The sequence below is a fragment of the Ochlerotatus camptorhynchus genome, unplaced genomic scaffold, assembly GCF_037179485.1.
Source record: "Ochlerotatus camptorhynchus isolate MF236.1 unplaced genomic scaffold, CSIRO-AGI_Acam_v1.1 ptg000136l, whole genome shotgun sequence".
NCBI classification, from domain to species: domain Eukaryota; kingdom Metazoa; phylum Arthropoda; class Insecta; order Diptera; family Culicidae; genus Ochlerotatus; species Ochlerotatus camptorhynchus.
Genome location: NW_027040626.1, coordinates 55,230 through 73,861, shown reverse-complemented (window position 1 = coordinate 73,861; position 18,632 = coordinate 55,230). Strand labels below are relative to the sequence as shown.

Sequence of the window (18,632 nt, the reverse complement as noted above, 5' to 3'; positions counted from 1 at the left end):
TTGGAGTGAGTCCATTCTGGAAGCAATCTGTCTGTTCAGATCAGCCATTTCACGTTTTTTGCCCAGATCTCCAGTCCTCTGAAACTGGCGTCTACGAACATTTCTCAGGCGAATCAAAAGTTGGGTGTGGGAATCAATGGCAATAAACTTACCCCTCACAGGAACTCGTCGGACGCACGCCTCGTCAGCCACGGTTATGGCTTGGTGGAGTCCCTCCAACGCTCGGTCGATGTCCTCCACGGTGTCAAGCGGCGGGTTGTCGATGATGTGCCTGTCTACCACGCGTCCAAACTGGACCCAGTTAACGCGATGGTAGTCCTTGCGCAGGCTTGAAGCAGGAGCCACGTTGCAGCCCAGTTCAGCCACCACCGGTTGGTGGTCGGAGCTGAGTTCGTTCAAGGCTACCGGCTTGGATAAGCCGATATTTGTCAGGAACAGGTCTAGCGTCGATGGGTTGCCCGCCGGTGAGATGAATGTTGGTTCATCCGAAAACCAAACGGAATACAGCCCATGCTGTGAGTGGTCGAACAGGAGACGACCGTTCTGGTTCTGCTGGTAGTTCCGCCAGGCCTCATGGCGAGCATTCAGATCTCCTCCAACTACGAAGCGGGAACCGGTACGGGTGATGGTGGTCAGGTCCTTCTTGAATTTAGCCGCTAGTCCACTGCTGGCGGCACACTGTCGAGGGCAGTAGACGGCGATGAACTGGACGTATCCAGTCGACGACTCCACCTCCACACCAAGGGCCTCGATGATAGAGGTGCGGATATGGGACAGAGTGTGGTATTTTATTCCTTTCTTGACGACGACCGCAACACCACCCCCCCTGGAGCTGGTGCGATCAAGCCGGATAATGTTGTGGTCAGGCAACCAGAAGCTGTCGCCGGACTTGAGATGGGTCTCGGTTAGAAGGCCCACGTCGATACTGTGCTTGCGGAGGAAGTCGGCAAGCTCAATCCTTTTTGCTATTACGGAGCAAGCATTCCAGGTGACGATAGTTAGCGGTTTAGACGCCATACTGGATGATGAACTTACCGAGCACTTGGATCTGTTCGGGCTTATTGCGGCACTTACGAAGAGCAGCGGACATGTTGACGAAAATTTCCATCAGTTCATCCGCTGAGAACAGATCGGGGTTGTTGTTTTGCGCTGTTGGTTGTCTCCAGAATCCAGGGGGGGATGGAGAGCTTTGACCAGCAGAATCACCGGAAGCTTCTTGAGGGGGGGCGGGTTGCACCCGCGAATTCACTTGCCTTTGCTGGGGAGCACGAAGAGGCGGAAAATCCTCCGTCCTGAATGATGGGGTTTTGTCCTTCTTGCGTCCTGGTTGATTGTTGCTTGACGCCAGCTTTCGGATGCGTTTGAAGTCCTCGCGTTTGGAGCACTGTCTGTCAGAGCCTTGATGTGCACCACCATAGTTAGCGCATTTTATCGCCACGGCTCCATCCGCAGGGCAGTTGGAAGTGGCGTGTTCTTGAGCGCAGTTGCTGCAGCGTGGCTTGATGTTGCAGTTGCGGGTACCGTGTCCAAAATTGAGGCACCTCTGACACTGCGTTACGTCACGATGACCACCACGGTATGGCTCCCACCGTACGATGATGGAGTAGATCGATCGGATGGCTTGTAGCGCATTGAGCGTCACCGTCCCTTTCTGGAAGTGCACCAGGAAAAGACAATCCGGGTACGTCTTCACGTTTTCATCTCTCCTTGTCATTCGGAAGACAGCGATTGGGGCTAGCTTGTACCGGTTGATTTCGGCTTCGACCATCTTGGGGTCGAAGTTTGGTAGACCCCTGATGACTACCTTGAAGGGCTTCTCACCAGGGATGTCGTGCGTGAAGAATTCCACCTTGGTATCCTTCAGATATTTCACGGCCACTTCGTACTCCGCTTTGGTTCGGAGCATCACCTTGGTGCCGATCCTGCCGAGCTTAAACTCAGCTGCAACGCCCAGCGATGAAAGATCGCCAATCAGCGTGTTGAGTGGGACTTGCTTCACCACCAGTGGAGGAAGCTTCATTTTTGCTGCACTCGGGCTGGCAGCAGTTTCGTTGTCGACGGCGTCGCCGAAATCACCAATGACGCTGACGTTCGTCGCGGTGGCATCGTCCCGTCCACTCGCACCATCGGACTGGCCTTGATTTTTCTTCCTCTTCTTAGACCGCTTCACCGTGGCTGAGGTGGGATTCCCTACATCGGTGGGAAGAGTAGCGTACCTATTCGAAATAGGTACACTCAAGCTACCCTCACCGCTGTCCTTCTTCTCCGTTTTCTCTCGGAGCCTGCTCCGGGAGCGCTGTCTTACCATCACACGAAGCGACCGACACTACTGACGACGCGATTAAACTGCGAATGTTTGGAACAAACTAGAAACTTTAGAACAACTCGACAGAGCGAGCAAAGACCGAACTGTACTGCTTGACGTTCAAGCAGAGGATGTGAGAGCTGATGCTGAACACACGATGATGGATGAGCGGTTTAAATGTGGAGGCAGATGCTGACACTCGATGACGATGATCCGTGTGCAGGTATGCGTGACCACGCACTGATGGTGCGCAAAATGATTGGCGAATTGCCAATCGCAAAAACAATTTTCGATGATGCCGAAAACACACTTTCTTCTCAGAAAAAAAAAAAACTCACTTTTTGATAAATTTATCGGGAATTATGCCAGGAATCACTAAGCGAGAAAAAATTCATTATTTACGTCAGATAATAGCGAGAAAACTTCCAAATTCACGTAGCGCGAAACAAGTCGACCGTACTTCTTGCTAGGACGCAGTGGTGTGACCTCCAAAGTGTTTTTTTTTCCTTTGGTTTGTTTTTTCCGCCGATCTTGTTTTCCGTGCTGAGCACCAATGCTACCGACGTGCCAGGAAGGCAGCTCCCACACGTGGACCCTACCTATAGACCCATCAACTCATGAACCGGGGACCAACGGCTTTACTTCCCATCCGAAAGAAGGCGTGATCAGAGATGTTATGCCTCAGAACATCCCGGCGGCACCGACTGGGATTGAACCCAGGCCTGCTGGGGTGAGTGTAATCACCCTACGATTGAGGTTTTTAGAAAAAGTATCATAAATTGGCAAACGATTTTTAGGAATGAAGAAAATTTTGAAACTGCTGTTGACTTCTTCTACCAAATATTATTTGAAATAATATTTGAAGAAGTTCCATTAAAAAGAAGAAAAAGTCAAAAAAAGTCAAAGCTACTCAAACAAATAACACTGATAAAAAGCAAAGCACCAATGATTTTTTTCCTTGATTTGTTTTCCGTGCTAAGCACCAATGCTACTGACACCAGGGAGGTAGCTCTCACACCTGGACCCTACCTATCTGCCCATCAACTTATGAACCGGGGAACAACGGCTTTACTTCCTTTCCGAAGGAAGGCGTGATCAGAGATGATATGCCTCAGAACATCCCGGCGGTGCCAACTGAGATTGAATCCAAGCCTGGTGGGGTGAGGGGTAATCACGCTTACCACTACACCACTGGCGCCGCTAAAGCACCAATGATAATCTGGAAAACTATTTGCGTATTTACGAAGAATTAAGTTTGACAATAGATATTGCATTTGAGGAGTACAATTCAAAAACCGAACTCGAAATAAAATCTTGTCCAAAAAATTCTTCAATTACGTTAAAACTAAATTAAAATCAGACAATTTTCCATCAAAAATGCATTTTAATGAAACGATTGGTGCTAACGCAGCAGATATCTGCAATCTATTTGCTACTTCCTTCCAAGAAATTTACACCTCTTTTCAGAAGATGATCGTGACCGTGATTATTTTGAATTCATCCCAGAATGTACTAGTGAGATACTAGTTAATCAAGTTAATGTGCCGGATATTATGGAAACTTTGAAAAATTTGGATATTTCCAAAGGCTCTGGACCGGACGATATTCCACCAAAGCCTGGCACTGGAACTTAAAGGGCGGACACGAAATTATTGCGACACATTCAACAGGGCATAACTTTTTTACCATTGGGTAAAAATCAACCAAATTTTGCACACTTTCTCATTGATGTGTATTGTGTACATGCTGTCAAACTCGAAGTCGTGTTTTTCGATTCAACGAAAATGGAGGTGAACCAACGCGAGTTGAGAGAACAAATTCTTTCCAAACACCTGGAATTTCCTGACCTGTCGCACCGGCAGTTGGGAAAAATGTTGAACATTCACCATTCAACCGTCTCCAGAGTGTTGAAGCGGTTCCAGGAGCGGTTGACGTTGGACCACGGCAAAGGAGCTGGAAGAAAACCGGGACCGGAGAACAAAAAGACGGAGGGAAAGGTGAAGCGGATGATTAAAGCAAATCCCAACGTCTCAAGCCGTGATTTGGCTAAAAAGATCGGCATGTCGCAGAGCTACGTCCAGAATGCAAAGAAGAGAGCTGGACTACATACATACAAGGTACAGAACTTCCCAAACCGCGATGAGGGGCAACAATCGACGGCTAAAACTCGGGCACGGAAGCTCTACGAGAAGAGGCTGACAAAATATGGCTGCTGTGTGATGGACGACGAAACGTATATAAAAGCCGATTTTAAGCAAATTCCGGGGTTGGAGTTTTCACCGGCAAGAGCAAGTTCGATGTGGACGACAAATTTAAGAAGAAGAAAATGTCGAAGTTCGCCTCCAAATATCTCATTTGGCAGGCCATCTGCTCTTGCGGACTGAGGAGTGAGCCTTTCGTGACAAAGGGCACAGTAAATGGCGAGATCTACAAATCTGAGTGCCTCGAGAAGCGCCTTTTGCCGTTCTTGCAGCAGCACGACGAAGCTCCGCTATTTTGGCCAGATTTGGCATCATGCCACTATTCTAAAAGTGTCCTGGAGTGGTATGAGGCCAATTCTGTCCATTTTGTTCAAAAGGACATGAATCCGCCAAACTGTCCGAAGCTGCGCCCGGTGGAGCAGTACTGGGCAATAATGAAGCGGGAACTTCGGAAGAGCAAGAAGACAGTCAAAGACGAGAAGGACATGTTAAGAAAATGGAAAAAAAACTGAGAAACTGGTACCGGATGACTCTGTAAAGACTTTGATGGAGGGCATCAAGCAAAAATGCGTTCAATTTTACACTCAAGGCTCCATCGATTAACTTTTCTTTTGATTTTTGAAGTAAATATATGTATAAAAATGCCCTAAAATTTTGGTTTGATTCTAAACATTATAAGAAAATTGGCATGACATTTTCGGTGTCGCAATAATTTCGTGTTCGCCCTTTATAGCGCCATTATTCTTGCTTTTCAATATGTCACTAACATTTTTAAGATTTTATTTCCAAAAACATGGAAAGCTCTTTTCTAGTGCCTATTTTTAAAAGTGACAAAAAATTTGACATACAAAATTACCGAAGAATTGCTATTATTTCCTGTATCCCAAAGCTTTTCGAAGCGATCGTCAATGAAGAAATATTCTATCAGATCAAAAACAGATTCACTAACATGCAACATGGTTTCTTCAAAGGACGATCAACTAATTCAAATTTACTTGAATTCGTGAACTATTTTTTGATTGCATTGGATAATGGAAACCATGTAGAAGCACTCTAAACCGATTTTAGCAAAGCATTAGTTCGTATTGATATTCCCTTGCTTCTTTTCAAATTACAAAAAAAAAGGAATTGAAACTGGACTTCTCAAATGGCTTGAGTGATATTTAACTAATCGCCAACAAATAGTTCGATTCAAAGGAGAGAAATCAAACCCTATAACTGTTACTTCTGGAGTTCTCCATGGCTCGCATCTAGACCCTCTTTTGTTTATTTTATTCGTAAACGACATCTCACTTATTCTTAAAACCATAAATGTTTTAATCTATGCGGATGACATGAAGCTCTTTCTTGAAATAATAAACAAAGAAGATATACAGACATACCAGAATGAAATAAGCTTATCCTATGTTTGATGTAACAAAAGCCTCCTGCAACTAAACGTTCAAAAATGTAAATCATAAGCTGTTAGTAGAAAAAGAAACAAACCAGACAATAGAATTGTATTAGGAAATCAGGCGGTAGAAAAGTGTGAACGAGTTAGGGACTTAGCAGTTATAGTTGATTCAAAACTAGCATTCACTGATCATTATAATACAATTATCAACAAAGCAAATAACATGCTAGGCTTTATCAAACGATTCAATTACAACTTCCATGACACGTATACAATAAAATCACTGTACATTTCATATGTAAGATCAATACTTGAATATTTCAGCATAGTTTGGTCACCTTTTTCACTCACGCATGAGATTAGAATCAGTGCAAAAGCCATTCTTATTATTTGTTCTTCGGAAATTAGGTTGGACAAGATTTCGCTGGATGCTCATCAACATTCAAACATTAAAAGTGCGTCGTGAATTTGCAATGGTTTCGTTTGTGAACGATGTAGAACTGTTATCAACTCGGCAACTGTGAACTCGAAATATATTTACTACAAATCAAAATCGCACAAATTATGCCAAAATTGGTCAACTAAATCAAATTATGACTTATTACAATAAACATATTGAAATTATTCATTTTATAATGACTAAAACCAGATTAAAGCAGTGCTTTAATTCTATTCGTAAATTTAACACATGACTTGTAACTTTTACAAAATGATCTACATCTGATTGACGACAACAAATAAATAAATATTGACACAGAACAGAAGTGGAACTTCGGATCAGAAAGTGACTCCACTTTTCATTGACGAACACTAGCGTACCCAGGGGTACAAGGCATCTTCTGCCTACAGTTGAGATAGGCATCATGCTATGTCAGTGTTAGTGCGCATTAGACTGATGCAAAGTTTGACTTTTTCGCTCCACAGTGCTTTAATGCTTTCAAATTGGGTCCTGATTAGTCTCCCAAAGTTAAAATTCATTTGATTAGAAACAGACTTCGCATAAGCCATTTGAAATTTACATGTAAATTACTATGGGAAATCATATTAAGCTGCGAAATAGTTCGATAGCCATTCTTATAGAAAATTTTCTCAGCTATAACTTTGCTCAAGATCGTTTCTATGAAAAACGAGACAGGAAAAAGCTATTAATTATTTAAGAGATTGGTAAACTTATGACATGATCAAACAGCTGCTCTGTAAGCAACACTGTACTTTGCAGTGTGACATAGTAGCCATGATTTTTGTGTCCTATTCAAAGCTCCAGAAACACCAATGTTGCCTGCTGAGCAGTTGATTGAGCATGATCATAAGACACCAGCGCATTGAACCATTGATAACTTTCGATCATTGCATTTAATCAAAAAGTGGTCTTGAGAAAAGTTGTAGCTGGGAAAATTTCCTACAAGTAAAGTTTAAAACTTTTGAAGCATACCGATATGGTGAATTATAAAAAATCTTGGTTTTACCATAGTAATTCCCATACAAACTTCGAATGGTTTGTGCCATCTCAGATTCTCACCAAATGGGTTCAAATTTTAAGGTTAGTCAGGATCTGATTTGGAATCGTTAAAGTATTGTGGAGCGAAAATTTCAAATGTTGAATCACTCTAGTCTATGTGGAACGCTACCACAACGCATCGCTTGTTGAGCAGAATATGTACCACTTTTCGATTCAACGAATTGTTTGTACTTCCCCTCTATTGGTATTGGTATTGGTATTGATCGTACTATGTCTGAAGCTACAGTTAGGAGAATACTAACTGCTAGAGTTTTATCTCGTTAAGTTTAAAACAATTTTTATTTCCTAGATGTATGTATATGTAGTCTGCATTGATTGACAATTTCAAATAAAACGTTATTTTTAAAAAAGCATATAAGGCAACTGCACTTTTGTAAAGCGGTCTACACTGATTGACGACAAATAAATAATTAAATAAAATTCAGATTTTTTTCAATTACCTTCTTAAAAGCCATAGGGTTATTGCTCCCGCGCATGAAATGTTTCCTGTACGCCTAAGCACGCCGGTCCTCCAGGTATAAAGTGCCCAGGTCTACATCTGGACATGTTCCAAGAGACTTCGACCAAAATCTTTGAATGCTTTAAACCAACTACAGTCAACTCTCCATATGTCGATTTTCTATATCTCGATATGTGACCACTTTTTTCTTTATGTCTATGGTTATCTCGGTCCATTCAAATGGTCTAGTAGACTACTTTTCTTGTTCTATATCTCGATCTCTCCATATCTCCATGGGGGCTGTTCATAAACTACGTAGACCGATTTTTAAAGAGTCTATGTAGTTTATGAATAGCCCCATGGTCCCTTCAATATTGATATATGGAGAGTTGACTGTACAACCTACTACAATCAAAAGTACTCATAAAAGGGTATTTTATGGCTCAAGCAGCCATGAAATACACTTTTATCAGAACTTTTGGTTACTTGGGTACTTTCTGATCGATTTAAAACAAACTAATGTGGGTAAAGAACGATAAACTGTGTTGATTTTTGTTCGTCGAGAATTACATTTTGACTAGATTACAGCTTGTGTAAAATGTGAACAGAAATCCATCACATAATCTGAGTAACAAATTAATAACAAAGCACAGTTCAGCAACGAAATCCCCTCAAATGAGCATTTAATGCTGCAATCCTTACCGACGACATCAAAGTATAGAAACGCATACCTACCGCTAATTAGTATTGGTCCGTACTTTCATGAAGGCTTGAAATGTTAACACGCTTATGCACCCGAACCACTCTCTCGTCCGTCGCGTAAACAAAGCCGGCGTAAATTAGCGGAGCACATCGACGCACAAACAGTTTAGTTGCTAATAATAAATTAATTGCCGACAATTAAAATTCATGGAAATCGTTTTATTTGCTTAAAATTGCAGTGAAGTACCAGGCTCAGATTGAATAAAAGGCAAGGGAAAGGGCGCTATTTATGAGAGCTATTCTTAATATGGAATTATTCAGCTTTGGGATATGCAAGGCTACTCTTGACGCAGAGTGTTGAAGTTGCGAGCTTGAATAAGAGTTTCAGTCAATCAGTCACAGTTCAAGTTGTGTGCCCAAAATAGGAACTTGGGGTGTAAAATAGGAGCAATAACCCTAGCTGTTGTCAACACCGTAGAATTGAATGCTACACGGGTTTGTTTATGTGACCTACTAAATATACAAACCAGTGGGACATAACTTCAGACGGACTTTCGATCCAGAGAGTAGAAATGCGTAAACTGCATTGGTGCGTGTGTTTATGAGAGCATATCGGGTGGGTACTTCATGAATGCGTTATGATTATAAAATTATGCAGGAAGGAAATCGTTGAAAAGAACTGGAGCATGAATCAAAGGTTAATCGATTCTCGTTTGGTACAGGAAAACTAGTGCGTTGCAATGTTTTGCATTAAATAACTCTTCCAAATGGATGCGGTGGATGTTTGCACAATTAAAAACTAAACGGAACCGAAAAACTACACAAAATTAAGTTCTTTTCACTCATCTCCCATGTTCCGTTCAATAAGCTAATTTTCAGTAAACCGCGCATAGTAGTTTACATTTGACTACGGCAAAAATAATAACTTACTCGTGAGTATTTTCTACCCAAAATTAGGTTCAATTGACTCATATTTGAGAATATCTCATATACTCACGAGTAGCTTATTGAACGATAGTCATGAGAAAATCGAATCTCTCGTTCCGTTTTTGACAACAACAAAAAGTGAGAGTGGGATGCAAAATTCAAAATTACTCAAAATTAAATAAAAAGAACTTAAATTTAGGGTAATTTTTTTCTCTGTGTAGGCAGAAAGCTGGGTTAGGGTGGGTCAACCTTACAACCTCCTGCTCCCTACTACTTTTTTCGATTTGTATTGAGGTCGCCAGCAGCTGTGCCAAAATTGAAAAAAAAAAAATGGTTGTAATCTGGATTTGCGAAGAATTTTTAAGTTTGTATGGGAAAATTGATGAGAAGTTGAAATAAACTATTGATTTGCTTGTCAAAAATTCACAATGTTTTTCATACCTTAGATGGATCACGCAAAGCAAATTTCGCTTACATCAAATGTAAGGTTGGATTAATTACATCCTCTGAATATGTTCCATACAACAAATGTAATGATAGATTTTTTTTTGCTTTATTATAGAGACTATTAGCCTGTAGCTGGTTCGTCTCTTGTAATGGTAGATTTTACAATGGACTGCAGCGTACAAGCAAGTCTTTCAAGTATGCATATTTTTGTTGAAAAAATTCAGGAAATGATTTTCCAGACGCAATGCAAACGTTGAGCTGTTTATATCGCAAAACATGGAATATTCTGCATGCGTTTTATGCAAATATGTAGTTGAAGCTTACGGTTTCCATTAGGGTTTACAAACTATACAGATCATTTTTGTCGAAAATCACAAATCGATTCGACTTCTTTGCATGTCAATGGAGTTATCCAGTACCATACCATCCAGCATGTACTAATTTCTAGTACAGGACTCAACTATTACATACTTCACGGCGTAAATCGAGCAATTCAAGCTGAACATTGCATTAGGTCCTAAGTCACATTGACAGATTCTCTTCGTCAACTTTCCCTCTGTATCCCCACGGCCATGTAAAGACATTCCCATGTATTTTCAACACACAGATCGGTAAAAGAAGCTTTTATCTAGCATCTAATATGACAAACACAACAAGAAACGGTTATGAGCTCAAGTTATTAACGAAAGAGAAAGTTGACGAAGAGAATCTGTCAATGTTACTTAGGACCTAATGCAATGTTCAGCTTGAATTGTGCTAAATAAACATTCAAATAAAAACTTTCAACCATTAACAATATTTCAAATAATTTAACCATGTATGGTGGCAAAACCAAGTGAAATTGTAGCCGCACGGTATACCATTCAAAGGAGTGCCGTTGCGGTTCTACTGAACGCCTCAATAAGCCCAGAAAACTACAAAGGTGGGGTGAGTTCGATCGTTCACTGTAAGGGAGTAGCTTAAGCGCCACCTCGTTATAAGACTACTCGCTCGGATATCAATTGCCCGGGATGAGACTCGCCAAAGAAAAGGCCATAAGAAGGCCCTGACGAATGGTTTGCAGAACGATCCAACTTCCCTCAACTTTCCTAGCGTCCGACTTACAAGATGTCCGAATCAGTAAGCAGGCATTACTCACTCTACCCTAACTCTCCTCACGAAAGGAAGCTTTTACCCAACTAAAGCTTCTCATCACTGGTAGTTTCCTCCACAATCCTCGCGATTCCGTCACAGAAGGGGTAACGACCATTCATTAAAATTAATGGAACAAAACTAATTCAACGAACGAGCGCAAAAGGAGATTCCTCAGGTGAACTTCAACATCAATAACGCTAACACAGGTAGGGTTTCTCCGAACACTTTGAAACATCGAGTTCTAACTCATGGTAACACAATTTATTGATTAAGACGATACTATTCTAGGCCTAGACTTCCCTACCTAAAGTGTGCGTTCTCTCTAACCAGAGCGTTCTTCCCTCCCGACGTCACATGTGCACATGGAAAACATTTAGCGGGTTGTACTCACGGTCTCGTTCTTGGCCGGTGCGAATGGCGAGAAAAAACGACGGTTGTCGCTATTGTCGCGCGTGATGACTCAGCTCGCTATTGTTGGGTAGTGTTCTTTGTTGGTTTGGCTTGGCGTTTCAACCTCGTGTTCGACAGGCCGATGGTGAATCCACCTACCAGAGCGCGTTCGGTCAACTGACTCTCGAACGGTCACGATTCCGGTCACGTGGTCGGATTCGGATGCTTTACCGACGGATGATTCGCTCCGGACCGGGCGCGATGTTGATGGCGCAGCTCTCCTTGGCCACACGATGACAATGGCCAGCAACGCTTGCCTGGTCTCCGGAAGTGTCCACTATACGAAACGTAGCTTTCCTAAACCCGAGAAACAAACCGTCGAACGGCTGTTCGATGAAAAGGTTTAGAGAGAAACGCTACCTTCCCACGCACGACTTTCATACCTTTCTGTTCGATTTCTCGCTGCACCGATTTCACTACGGTAAACGGGGTTTTATTTTCTTTTGGAAAAGGCTAACACAAGCTAAGCTGTAACGATTAGAGAAGTTAAAGAACACTGAGGAAACTACAAAGGGCAAGTCTAATCACTTTTTGGTTATACGCTACTACGATCACTTCTGACAAGTTTCACCAGTCCAGTGAACGAGAAACTTTTTGGTCCTCAGATAGGAGCCTGGGAAAACTCGCGTCTTCGAACGAAGAATTCGGGTTGGGTTTCCATGTCATCTTTCTGACTGCGACCTCTCGCTCCCACCAGTACTCATCAAGGCGACCTTCACATTCCCCGCCCCATTCCTCAAGGCTGTCCTATAAACTTGACCTTCGGCTTTAGTCCCGATCCCGAGCAAAACGGGAGAGTAATTTAACGAGCGCACTTCTACTCCCCTACAGCGGAACCAGTATTTGAAATGCCCATGGCCTAAGCATTGGCGCAGTTTTATGGTTTGATGCGCACGCAAGGCGGCAAACTAAAAGTTTCGAAATAACACCGAGAGTATGTTGTATATTTAATGACACAGGTGTAATTTCATGTGATGTTCGATAGTAATTTTTCAATTCAATTATATGTTTCAATAAGGTAGTTATTTGTACATATTTACAAAAAGGGTGACAAAATGCCATTCAAATTCTTCACCAAAAATATTTTAATATATTAAAACAAGACATTTAAACATTAAGACATCATGGCTTATTGTTTTAAAATTGTCTGATGGATTTTTATTTATTCAGAGAGGAGTTCTTCAAATAAAATTGAAAATTATTTTTAAAATACTTGCTGGATGGGAATACTGAGCCAAATATAATTAAAGTGATTTATCCATAGTTTTCAATAGTATCCTTTGAAGACATTCGCATTTTTGTTAGCTGTGAGAATTTTTTTGTTTGCTGTAAGAACTGTCATTCTAAAGTATAAATAAACAACAAAACGGAAACAAACCCTACGCTTGCACGGTAACAGTCAAATACCCTTTTAAGAATAAAAGTTAATCAAATTTTAATAAAAATGGCTTTACTCATTAATGAGTAAATTATTTTAACAACAAAGAGTTTCTGCTAACAGTAGCTAACAGTTACCACTTAATTGGCATAATAAATTACTCATTAATTAGTAGTGCCACTTTTATTGACAATGGGTTCATTTTTACTCATAAATGGATGTTGGATTCTTACCGTGCACATGACAGTATACGCTAGTGTGTGTAAAATTATATTATTAGTGTAGTGTTCGTGATATCCTGCTTGGAGAACTCAATATCATCAATGGTTGAATGTTTATTTAGCACAATTGCTCGATTTACGCCGTGAAGTATGCAATATGGATTCATGATGGTATGGTACTCGATGACTTCCAGTCAGTCTTGTAAGCGGTCACGGTAGTCGACACATTTTCTGTGATAATCGACTGCTTTTGCCTCCGACACTTGGAAAACAAGCTATCATAGTACAGTACCAAACTCAAATGTCATACGACAGGCTCTGTCATATGAAACTGTCGTCGAAGACCGTCACGAATGTATGTATTTTAGTTTTTCTCATAATAAGAGCTGCTGATGTGCCTGTGTGAATTCTGAAAATAGCAAGCAATGATGTCCTAGGAATAATATTTCTGATCAGAAATGGTTTAATTTACACCAAATTGAGGAACGAAATTACTCATTTCATATGATAGTTATTTGATCATTTTCTTTTCTTTCGAATGTTATTCTACCGGTTGTGTTGTGTGAGAGAGACGACGGTAGAGCATGAGTGTAGGAATAAAAACAGACTGTCGTGCATGACAACGAAGCGAGTGTAGTAAAAAACGTCAACAGTTTCAACCCCTGCTTCCAGTGCATGCTAACTTAAAAGTACCCATTAATGGGTAAAAAATACCCATTTTGAAGAAAAAAGGCATAACTCATGTAAATGTTTTACTCATTAATGAGTATCTGTTACCCATTAATGGGTATGTATTATCCCATTATGAGTAACAGTTACTCATTAATGGGTAACAGATATTCATTAATGGGTAAAAAATTTACTCATCAATGAGTTAAGTTACTTTACTTCAAAATGGGTCTTTTTTACCCATTAATGGGTGCTTTCAAGTTAGTGTGTATTAAAAGTTAGAACATACTGGATGGTATGGTACTGGATAACTTCATTGACATCTTCTTTGCAAAAAGAACCTTTTACTTTAGGCCAAGTGCTCAGCGCATACCTACAGGCATATATGTAGGTATATGAACTGTATTGATTGTGCTGAGGATTTTCTATGCCACACAGCAAAATTAAAAAATGTGATATCGATCAATGTAATTCAAGCTGATGTATGAAATAATAATGTAATAGCAAAAAGCAGATGCAATATTACATCAATGGATGTAATTTTGTTAGCAAAATCTATGTACCCCGTTCAACGTTATATTACACAACCGATGGATTGACCTGGTTGAAGCAGTTTGGATGTAATATTCAACAACTTTTTTTTCCTGTGCATGTTCTAAAAATGGGAATTTATCCAATATCCACATTGAAATTAAAATCGATGTAGTAAAGTATTTTTTAAATCATTCTCAAGGGGTGTTGTTAAACAGTCTTTCTCATTTTGTGACTATGTTCTGTTTTCATAGATTTTAAAAATGATTATGATAGTTGGTTTCTTGCGAATCACTATACGTGTGGCAAACATGTTATTTACCAATGACAGCTTATTGAACGGTTCATTTAACAATAATATGAGCGTTGTTGATGAAGTGCTTTCAGGTTAATTTTGAATACAATTACGCAACTGGAAGCCATTCAAATTAATTACATTCGACAGTTCTAAACACTCGCACATTTGGACATTACAACTTTTCAACAACGCAGGCCCTCGTTTCCCAGTGAGACAAAAACATATTCATGAGCCTATAAAGAAGCGTAGCCATACGAATCGTGATTTTCGATTGCGACATTAATTTCATCACAAAACCGTCTGCTACAACATCCTCCCAAGCACACAAACGGATTCTGCACTAAAAACACCCGCTCATAAAAACAATATCGTCAATTTGCTCCCAACTATGAAGCAATCAAAAATGAAAACTATGTATCGAAATGGGACATAAAATTCATTTCAAATTGGAAATTGATGGCTTCCCATGCATCCATCCTTCTCCGATCCTGCCTCTTTTTGTCACCTGACACAGGCTGGTGCTTGCGGTTTGAGGACAATATGTTCGATCCGTTTGTTCGCAAAAATGATGCTCTAAATGTGTGAAACTGCCTGCCTGTCCCTATGATGAGAACCCAAATACCCATGCCACTATAGAAGAGACACAGGGGCAGATTTTGATCTGTTTAATTATCGTTTATGAATTGCAAAACATGTACACAGTTTATATGTTTATGTGTGTGCATGTAATCGGAAACAGTGGAACATCGATGGAACTTGTTTCCTACTGGCAATGCTTTCATTATAAAAACGGATTGGTTTCTATAAATTTGCAATGTATGGGAATATTGTTTGCCTATGATTCGAAATTGTGTCATTTAAGCTTACTTCCGGGCTATTTAGGAATGCTGTTGCACTGGGAAAATTCATTTTCATCATGCCTGTTTGCCTGCTTTTGGGTAAGTATTTTACTTATGGCTCGAGCTACTATTACGGTGTACTCCTATTTTGGCATATTTTATAATTGAAACACACGCTAATTTTAAAACGTATAGCGGTAGCTATAGGGTATAAGGAATATGACATAAAATTAAAATAAAATTTGCATCAGATAGTGTATGACATAATTGACTCACTAGATCGATGACGCTAAAACGAAAATGATCAAGTTGCACCATCTTATATACACATTATATAACGCTATCTACAGATCCTGCTCATATGGATGGTTTCCGTCTTCAGCAAAGTTGTTCAGATCGATAAGACCTATCCTAAGAAAAAGGGTTTAGTTCAGAATTCACTTACCAGGTGGCGTTAGTATGACATTCATTTTCAAATGTTTGCCCTAACTTAACATCTTAACTAGATAGAAGGTTCCCGTCTTCGGCAAAGTTTTTCAGATGGACAAGTCCTATGCTAAGATATAGAGCTTAGCTCAGAATTAACTCACCAGGCAGTGGTGTAGTCGTAAGCATGATTACCTCTCACCCCAGCAGGCCTGGGTTCAATCCCAGTCAGCGCCGCCGGGATTTTCTGAGGCATAACATCTTTGATCACGCCTTCTTTTGGAAGAGAAGTAAAGCCGTTGGTCCCCGGTTCATGAGTTGATGGGGCAACAGGTAGGGTCCAGGTGTGGGAGCTGCCTCCCTGGAGCATAGCAGAAATAGTGCGAAATAGGTTAGTGAAGCCATGGTCATCAAAAGAGGAAATCGATGAAGAGAATTGACTTTCACCCCTCTGCTTCTCAGTATTAGCTTGACCACGGTTCAGTAGAGTCGCTGTTTTTAATTCGCTTGTGTTCAATTAAATACCCTCGAGTGGTGTCACATTACACGCGCGGCCGAACGGCCAAAGTGATAAGTCATCAAATCGCGAGTGTCAATAAAGCCGGTGTGCAATTTGTTCACCTAACGCAGTGGTTTAAATTTACCAGATGAATAATTCTAGTTTCCCCCGGCTGGGGGGAACCTCTGGTGGAGGTGGTGGAAAGATTTTAGTTATGGAAAGGGGAGAGGAGGGTAAATCCTTCCACGGAGTCTCTCCGATTCTCGTCGATAAAACAATTAAAGCTTACTGCGGGGAAGTAGCAAGCGCAAAAAAAAACGAAAGACGGGAAAATTCTCGTCCACGTTAAAAGTGAAAGCCAGGCCAGAAACCTGGCTAAAATCGAAAAGCTGGCTCAAGGAATTTCCACCAAAGTGTACGAGCACAAAACTCTTAACTCGTGCAAAGTAGTGGTTTTTTGCCAGGACATAAAGTTTGACAGTGACCAAGACTTACTCGAAGACCTATCGAAAACAGGAATAACTGAATTTCGGCAGATTATGAAAGGACGCGATGAGAACAAAACTCCCACTGGAATTTTTGTCCTCACTGTCAAGGGTACGGTTCCAACTAAAGAAGTAAAAATTGGGTACATTCTGTTGGAAACAAGACCGTGGTATCCGAACCCTTTGAGGTGCTTCGTGTGCTATAAGTTCGGGCATATCGAAAAAAAAACTGTAACAGTGAAAAAAAGTGTAACAAATGCGGTGAGGCATTCCATGAAATCTGTGAAAATGCAGAAAAATGTGTTAACTGTGGTGATTCTCATGGAGCATTCTTCAAAGGGTGCCCAGCATTGAAGAAAGAAGTAGCTATCACCAAAGTGAAAGTGGACAGAAATATTAACTATTGGGAAGCTAGAAAAATAGTGGAAAGCGAAAATAAAATCACGTATTCAGATTCCATTAAAAGTGCATTAACCCAACAATTTGATGAGAAGATCAAACAATTAAATGAAGAAAAGAAATCCTACGCGGAAGCACTAAGGTTAGATCTGCAGAAACAGTTCGAACAAAAAATGAAGGAGATGGAAAATTAGCTCATGGAAATGCAAAACCAGTTTGAACAGGTAGTAAATGCCTACAGAGAAGAAAAACAAAAAAGAAAAACGGCAGAAAAGGAGCTCGTAATTCTCAAAGAGAATTATTCCAAACTGGAGATCACACTGAAACTCTACGGATACAAACCATCAGGAAAACACACCAGGAGCCAAGGCAATCCCATCGAATCTCCCCCAAGGAAAAAGAAAGGTAACGATAATATGAAAAAATGTGAAACGGTTGAGTACGTTTACTCAGAATCGGATGTCAGCTCTCAAGAGGGTGGCGATGATGAGATGCAACCCTAAACCCAATAATCGTCATCAAAACAACTAGAATGGATCCAACAGCAAACCGAAAATCAACCGAATTTATTCAATGGAATTGTAATGGCGTCAGAAAACTAGACGGAGAATTACGGATATTGATCAATGAGTACAAGCCATCTCTAATCAGTCTATAAGAAACAAGAACAAATAGGTCAAACGAACACTCAATTCCTGGTTACGATACCTTATTCTGCCACAGCCTTCAGGACAAGGTGGAGTTGCTATTGCAATCAAACATGGAATAAAATACTCAAAAATTCAACTTAACACAAGTCTTGAAGCAATAGCTATAAAAATCAACCTACCTCGAAAAATGACTCTCTGCAGCATATATCTGTCACCAAATCAGATAGTTAACAAAAAAGAACTTGACAACATAATTAACCTTATCCCCAAGCCATTTATTATATCGGGAGACTTCAACGGTCACCATAGTCTATGGGGATCAAATAGAGATGATTGCAGAGGAAAAATCATCGCCGAAATAATACAGGAACAAGAGCTTATGCTACTGAATGACGGCAGCCCAACTTTCATACATTCGACAAACGCATCGACATGTATTAACCTTACTCTATGCTCAGCTGAAATTGGTAACAGAATTAACTGGTCAATCCACGAGGACCAACACGGTAGTGACCACTTTCCAATTATAATTGGTACCACCACATATCTTCCAAAAGATCAAGACCAGCCAGGTGGAAAATGCACGAAGCAAACTGGAACATATTTGAAGCTAAGCTTGAAGAATCAATCAAATCACATCAATCATACACAATAGAAGAACTAACAGACGCAATTAAATCTGCAGCTTCATCAGCAATACCAAAAACATCTACTGAAGTC

The 18,632-nt window shown here is 40.6% G+C and overlaps 1 pseudogene; it reads left to right on the top strand.

Annotated features, from left to right (window-relative positions):
- Positions 1-16,526: 16,526 nt before the first annotated feature.
- Positions 16,527-17,765, top strand: LOC135700439 (uncharacterized; annotated as a pseudogene).
- Positions 17,766-18,632: the final 867 nt, after the last annotated feature.